The 7,468-nt window shown below is 47.2% G+C and overlaps 1 protein-coding gene across 1 annotated transcript in view; it reads left to right on the top strand.

Annotated features, from left to right (window-relative positions):
• Positions 1-4,574: 4,574 nt before the first annotated feature.
• Ttc29 (tetratricopeptide repeat domain 29) overlaps positions 4,575-7,468 on the top strand; it is a 200,009-nt gene continuing 197,115 nt past the window's right edge. The window contains exons 1-2 of the mRNA XM_028892914.2: positions 4,575-4,911; positions 5,272-5,304. The gene's annotated coding sequence lies outside the window, so the exon portion shown is untranslated. The remainder of the gene's footprint in view (positions 4,912-5,271; positions 5,305-7,468) is intronic.

Below are 7,468 nucleotides of genomic sequence, written 5' to 3'. Positions count from 1 at the left end.
AACCCTATTAGCGCAGGTGTGGGTGAGCCAGTCCCAAAATAATGATCATGGGAGAGCTGTTTCCCCATCACCCATCTGCCTGTGGCAGCATGGGTGGACTCCCCACCCCACCCCACCCCCAGCCCTGCCCATCAGTATCTGAGGTAGGTGGGAGAGCTGGCCCTGTGGTCATAAGAGTGGGAGAGCTGTCCCTCATCACCACCAGCTACAGCACTCAGGAGAGAAGGCCCTGTACCTTGCCTGGGCAGCACAACAGAGCCAACCCTGCTGGTGCCCCAATAGAGTCAGCCCCAAAACTGTGAGCATGGGAGAGATGTCCCAACTAGCCATCTATCTTGTGGTGGCATGGGCTGGGGAGAGGTGCTCTCCCCCCATCAACCCCCACCTCAGGTGGAAGAGCTGGCCCTGTAATCATAAGAATGGGAAAGTAGTTCCTGACTCCCACCAGCTGCCAACAGTTGTGAGAGCAGGCCCTGCACCTAGCCTGGGCAGCACAACAGAGCTAACCTGTTGGCTTAGGTATAGGTGAGCCAGCCCCAGAGTAGTGAGCAAAGGGGAGTTGCCCCCATCGCCAACCTCTCCTGTGGTAGCATGGGTAGGGTAGAGTTGCTCTCTTCCCTGCCCCCAACACCCACCCTGCCTATCAATGCCTGGGGCAAGTGTAAGAACTGGCCCTAAGGTCACAAGAGCAGAAGAGCAGTCCCTGCCCCTACCAGATGCAACACTTGGGAGAGCAGGCCCTGCACCTCACCTGGGTAACACAACAGAGCCAACCTTGTTGGCAGGGGTGTGGATGAGCCAGCCCCAAAACTGTAAGTGGGAGAGCTGCCCCACTACTCATCTGTTATGTGGCAATGTGGGAGGGTAAGAGATGCCCCCTTTATCCCTCACCCTTACCACCTGCAACAGATGAGAAGGCTGACCCTCTGCCGTACCAGCTGACGTACTCAGGAAACAGGCCCTGCCTCTCACCTAGGCAGCACAGCAGAGCTGAGCAGTGGTCAGAGGTGAGGGTGACCCAGCTCTGATGTTATGAGCAAAGGAGAGCTGTCCCCATTACTCATCAGATATGTGGTAGCATTGGCAGAGGAGAGACGCCCTCTTGCCCACCTCCTGTCCATCAATACCTGAGACAAATGGAGGAGCTTTTGACCCTGGGGCCAAAAGAGCAGGAGGGCTGCCCCTATCCCTCACCAACTGCAGCACTCAGAAGAGTGGCCCCTGTATCTTGCCTGGGCAACACAATAGAGCTGGCTCTAATGGTGTAGGTGTGGGAGGGCCCATCCTGAGAGCATGAAAGCAGGAGAACCAGCCTCATCCCTCACTCATTGCTGCCAGAGGTGAATCAGCTGGGGCAATGCTACAGAGCTCACCCTGATGGTGAGGACAGGGGGAACACGCAGGCAGACCAACTCTATAGCTGCCCAGACCCAGACTTGGCCAAGGTTATGACTTGGCCTGTCCCAGCATCCACCCCATCTGTGATCTGCTGGAGCATGTGAAGGGACCTAACTCACAGACCCAAAGCTGCAGGATCTCCACAACACAGAGCAACAACAACATACCCAAGAAGAGTCTCAGTGAGGGCCCAGCATTGATAGTGTAGTAGAAACCAGAGGCCTTGAACCAGACCAATGACTCCTTGCAATGAACACTTGCAAGTAAAGATACATGGACAAAGGGGTTTATGGTATCACACTGCAGCTTCCATGATGAGATTTTAAATTTCTTCCCTTTTTAAAATTTTTTTCTCATTAATTTTGTTTTATTTGGGTGGTGGAGGCATACAGGGGCAGAAGGCAGATGCAAAGAGATGGGGAAATGAATAAAGTTAAGATACATGATGTAAAAGGCACATAGAATAATTAAAAAGAAAAAATAGTGGTAACAGAGTTCAGTGTTAAGAGTGTGCACTTAGCATGTACAGAGCCCTGGATCTGGTTCCCAGCACCTCCAACTAGAAGGCTGTCTTGGATCAGCACCATAGGCCTCTGATAAAGGTACTTATCTCTAAGCACCAGCAACTTAGGTCCCACAGAATGAAAGGAGAGAACTAAATCACCCAGGTTGTTCTCTGACCTCTATATGTGTACACACACACACACACACACACACACACACACGCACGCACGCACGCACGCATGCACGCACTTAGGAGGTCACATACAAAGGAGGCACAGGAAATGGGTTTCGGAGTTCTCATCATAAATTCTCAGGTTAGGAAAGGTAAAAGGATACTTTCTAAGTATCAAGAATGTATACTTTGCCAATGGCTATAGAGAAAAGAAGGACCATGTCAGCCCAAAAGAACTCAAAATGCCTAGAATATTCTTTCTTCAGTGTTGCAAGGGGACACATTCAGTAAAACACATGAGTCAAAAAGAAGGATTCAGGAAAGTTTTCCTGTTGGAATTGATGAGTAAGGGTCAAAACAGCATTGAGCTCTATCAGGGAGAGTGGCTAGAATGTAGTGGCACCCACTGGAGGAGTAGAGCTTCTATTTGGGGAGAGTTTTGACATGTCCTAAATACCTGTCTCCAGAGCAAAAAGCAGAAGGCACCCTGGATGTAGCAGGTCAGTAAGAGCTTCAAATGGCCATTTGTATCTGCCCCCATCCCCCTTCGAATTCTACATGAGGAAGAAAAGATGTCAATTGGAGGAACTTCTGTTTATGCTGTCATTCATTCGGTTAATCCAAAACCGGTGTGAACATATACCACACGACAGTCCCCAGCCTCTGTGTTATTACAGGAAACTAGACAAGAAGAAGGGGAAACTAAAACCCACACTTACAGGGAGTTCTCACTCTCAGGGAAGATGGGCTCATAGAATAAAGACATCTGTAAGTAGAAGGAGTAGAAGAGATTAATTCTGCGTGGATAAAGAAGTCCCCAGTGCTTCCAGAAGGGCCCAAGCACCTAGAGAAAAGCAGTGCTGAAGCCAGCACCCTCACTTGGGAGGAATAGTGTCCTCTTTACTTTTTGCTTAAGTCAGTTTGAGTTTTCTGTAATTCGCAAAGTTCTCTGACTGCATTTTCTAGCTCTAAAGAAACTTATGCTCAGAAGGATGTCACAGAACTTCCAGTGAGTTGGGGACAGCAAGCAGGGGGATAAATCCAAAAAGACAGGGCAGTTTTCTAGACCTTGGACTAAGAGGTGGTTCATTACCTAAGGCAGGAAGTGGAACTCACAAATCTCCTGTGCAGAAAGTCTACAGAGAGCAGAGTCTGGGAGAGAATTCCTACCAGTCACATGGAGTTCCACTAAAGTGATTCTGAGAGCAGGAAAATGAATTCATGAGAACAGAGGAGGACCTCCTGGAGGAAGCGCTGGCTATAGGTAGTCACAATGGTCAACTGAATGTTCATGAGCAACAGTTGAATGCACGGTCTACACTTAATTGGTGGAAATAATGCAGTGATTTATTACAGAACATCAAATGTGGGAATGAAAATGTGGCTATGGTTGTATGCTTATACTCTAGACAGAATCAATGTACGATTGGGAAAATTATATGGGTGGGCTAGATTGCTGGCTAACTCAGACAATGTATGACAATGGGCAATCAATAAAGCCTTATTTCCCAGCATGGTTTTATGGGAGAAGCAATAAGCTCTGGCCCTATTCTATGTATGAGAGAAAGTGCAAGAAGGCTCACCTTTTAGTACATTGTGGTGGTTTGAAAGAAAATGGCCCCCAAAGGGAGTGGCACTATTAGGAGGTGTGGCCTTGTTGGAGGAAGTGTGTCTGTGCGGGGGCGGGCTTTAAGGTTTCTTTCTCAAGCTTCACTCAGTGTGACAATCAGTCGACTTCCTGCTGCCTCTGGTAAAGATGTAGGCAGCTCCATATCTGCTTACAAGCTGCCACACTCCTCATCATGATCATAATGGACTGAACCTCTGAAACTGTAAGCTACCACCTCGATTAAACGTTTTTGTAAGAGTTGCCATGGTCATGGTGTCTCTTCACGGCAATAAAAACCCTGACTAAGACATACACACAAGGCGCAGAAAAGACGGAACAATGACCCATCAGGGAAGCATCAAACTCCCAAGTTTCAGAGATGAGAACAAACAAGGACAGAGCAATTCTAGGGACCTTAGGCTTCTTAGCTGGTCACAGCTCAAAGTCGGGTTACCTTTCTGGAGGTAGCTTTGGCAAAGTCATCTTTGTGGATGTGACATCTCGGAGGCCGAGGAAGAAGACAATAGCTGCTTTATTTCAATAAGAGTTTCATCAGGTTAATGGGGATCTTGGATGCCAATTTGTGGGTTTTCCATCAATCTTGTGGACAAAGGATAAATATTGAAAAATCTTGAGAAAAAGTGATGCCCTGAAGGAAACAACTCAGGGGCATTCTCAAACTCAAGGTCCTTGGATTGTGGAGATTTCTCTCTGGCCACTTGAGGACTCAGCTCCTCCGGCAAGTCACGCCCACTCATCAACAAACCTCCCTCCAAGCACTGCCCCCATGCTCAAAGAGTCTGTGAGCTGCCCAATCCCAAAGCCCATTTTAGCCTAACTCCGCCCCCTCCCGGCCCGCCGCGCCCCTCTGTTTCCCGGGAGACGCTCTAGGCGTCCCCCGTCTGCACCTAGCCAGGCCACTGACCTGGAGAGAGGCCAAAGAGCACCCAGCACCCTCCGCCCGCAGGAGCTTCCTCAGGGCACACAGCCGCAATTGTCTCCAGAGCCAGGTTTGTGGAACAAGACTGGGAACAAAACCTGGCCAGCTCCTAGGAGAGCGAGCTGCTCTTCTTTCCCAGGACCCCTTCCTCCAGCTTCCCGAGGTCTGCCTCCAGAATCAAGCCTCTCCCTAGAGGAACGGAAGGCAAGGCGCTCTTCTTGGCTCGAGACCACCTGGCCCGTTAAGGAAAGACAGATGTGGGAACAGGCACACTGGGCCTGCTCAGAGGTGAGTGGATACAGAACTGAAGGCATCCTCTGTTTTCAGTTGTCGTTAAAAAAAACAGCCCTATCTTACAAACCTGAGAGAAAGAACTATCCTAAACCACGTTTGAGTTGAACTGTGTCAAAACACACATATTTCTACTGTTTTGTTGACTTAGTTATTAGTTTCACAGCAACTAATCGGGACGTTTCACTCTTTAGTTCTTGTAATATATATACTGGGTATGTAATGCTTTTACTAATTCACTTATTCACCGGTCTGAGTGAGTTTTGTTTCTTGACTTGGGGAGCACAGAGGAATTATATTACTGAGTAATTTTTTTTTCTCTTTCCTTTGCTGTTGCATTTGCTTCTGAATTTTCAGATTGGCTTCTGAGAACCAGAGAGATCTGCAAATGTAAGTTGGATGAAATATGACCTACCTTCTACTTGATGCTTTGAGTCACTCATAAATGTCAGGAGGTGGGAAATATGTGATTACTATTTACTTCACAACCTATCCAGTTGCCCACCATAAGGTGCTAGGAGTGTCCAGAAATTTTAAACATATATATGTGAACTTGTTTTTTCACTCTTGTAAAGAGTGTAAACTATTAAATGTATCCAATAGTTTCTTTCATCTTTCATAGCAAAAGAATTCTTACATAAAGTGTTCTGAATCTTAAGAATGATATTGCGTCATTGGTGGGAAAAACATATTTATTTTAAATTCTCTTGGTGATACATAATAAACCTGTTTGCTGGAGTTGTTGGTTTTATTTCTCTCACCTCGGTTTTCACTGTACAGTGATTGGACCTGGAGATCTAGTCATTCAGACACAGTAGCTCTCTAAGCAGCCACTGTGGACACAGTCACCTGTCCTCCTTTGTGGTTCCTGTTGGGGACATGTCGGGGGGAGTGGGCAGGAGGGTTACTCTTTGAAGTTTCACTTGGGGGCCAGAAACAAACTCACACCATAGGACACCTCCAGCCTGACCCAGAACTCTCAAACCTTTCATCCTCTACTTTCTCATTCTCATTTGTCTTTGTATGTGGGGGCCAAATGTAGAGGCTGTAACTGCAGCTGATGTGAGTGCCAACCAGCAGATCAAAGAATGCACCAAATCTTTTCTGAATGCCAACTGTGGAATGGCTCCGGGCGGCCTTTTGATCTGTGTCTCAGGCCCTGGGGTGCCACACGTAGCCATGCCCATTCACTGGCACTGGGGGGGGGGGGACCTGGGCCCTCCTAATGCACTGCGTTAGCTGGGTTCCAGGGGCTCAGCACATCTTGGTACCAGCCCGAGAGGTAACTTCCTTCTCCCTTTCCTGAGTGATTGCCTTCCTGCAGCTTTCTTCTTGGGGTAGACCCTGATGGCCAATGGGTTGGAGGTGGCTTCCATCTTTGCTGCTGACCTGGCAGGTGATGCACAGCAGGAATGGACTAAATTCCTTATTACTGAGTCGAGGTTAGAACACCAAGGGCTGGGAATGATGGGAAAGTGGCTCAAGTCATGTTGACAGTGAACAAGAGGCTTTTGTCACTCCAAAAACAAAAGCAACCCCTGAAATGATAGCTCCCTAAAGTACTGGCATTTCCTCCCTACACACACACACTACCTCAGTTCTCCTCAGCCCCCTATTACTTGTGAGAATGCAGCTACTTCCTACTTTCATAAATGTCAGCATAAATAAGACCATACTCATAAGGCATGAAAGAGAGGACAGTTACTTAGGAAGATAATTTGGTCCAAGATCACACTGAATATTGAGTATATTTCAAGTCCCACATGAAGATGTAGTCAAACTACGCACTATATATTGTATAAATAGATACAGTGGTGATCACACACTGATTATGAAAAACAAAAAGCTCTTGCCTAAAGCATAGGCAAAGTAGGATGTGGGCTAGAACAAGGAAAGAGGCTGCTAGACATCCACACTAATGCTTAGCTTCAACTTTCCAGTACAGATGAGTTGAGCAACATTTTTCCAACATGCAGTTAATAACTTTTTTCCCCACTTTGTAATTCAGCTCTGACCACCCCTCATTCAGAGTTTGTGCCTTGAGGCTTGCCAGCAGGGTTTGCAATACTTACATTAAACTAAATTTAAGAGTAAAGGTGTTCCCGCTGCTCATGTTCTCAGATCAGAGGAGAGCAAAATGAAGGAACTGGCAGCTGAAACTTTAATGGTGGGAAACGTTGACTTAGAATTTGAAAAAAAAAAATCACAGTTGATCTGTGTGACAAAGAAGACACATTCTTTTCCATGTGTATTATTTGCATTTGATTTCATTATATGCCTGTATTTCCTGGCAAAACTCAGCCAACTCACTTGGTTTTGTATAATATACTGGAAGGCCACTCTGAGAGGTGGCGAGGTTATATGCACCTTGATGGGCCATACTGGAGCTTCTGGAGGCTGCTCCATCTGCCTGAATGTAGCTGAGCTTTCCCAGCCTATGAGACGCTCCTGGGTGAATCTTTCAATGGCATCTGCAACTGTGCAGACTCCCTCACTCCAGTGGCCATCTTACAATGCTCTGAAAAGTAGAATGGGTCTCACGATGTGTGCACTC

The sequence above is a fragment of the Peromyscus leucopus genome, chromosome 5 (assembly GCF_004664715.2).
Source record: "Peromyscus leucopus breed LL Stock chromosome 5, UCI_PerLeu_2.1, whole genome shotgun sequence".
In the NCBI taxonomy this organism is placed as follows: domain Eukaryota; kingdom Metazoa; phylum Chordata; class Mammalia; order Rodentia; family Cricetidae; genus Peromyscus; species Peromyscus leucopus.
Note: the sequence above shows the minus strand (reverse complement) of the source record. Positions and strands in the feature narration are given on the sequence as shown.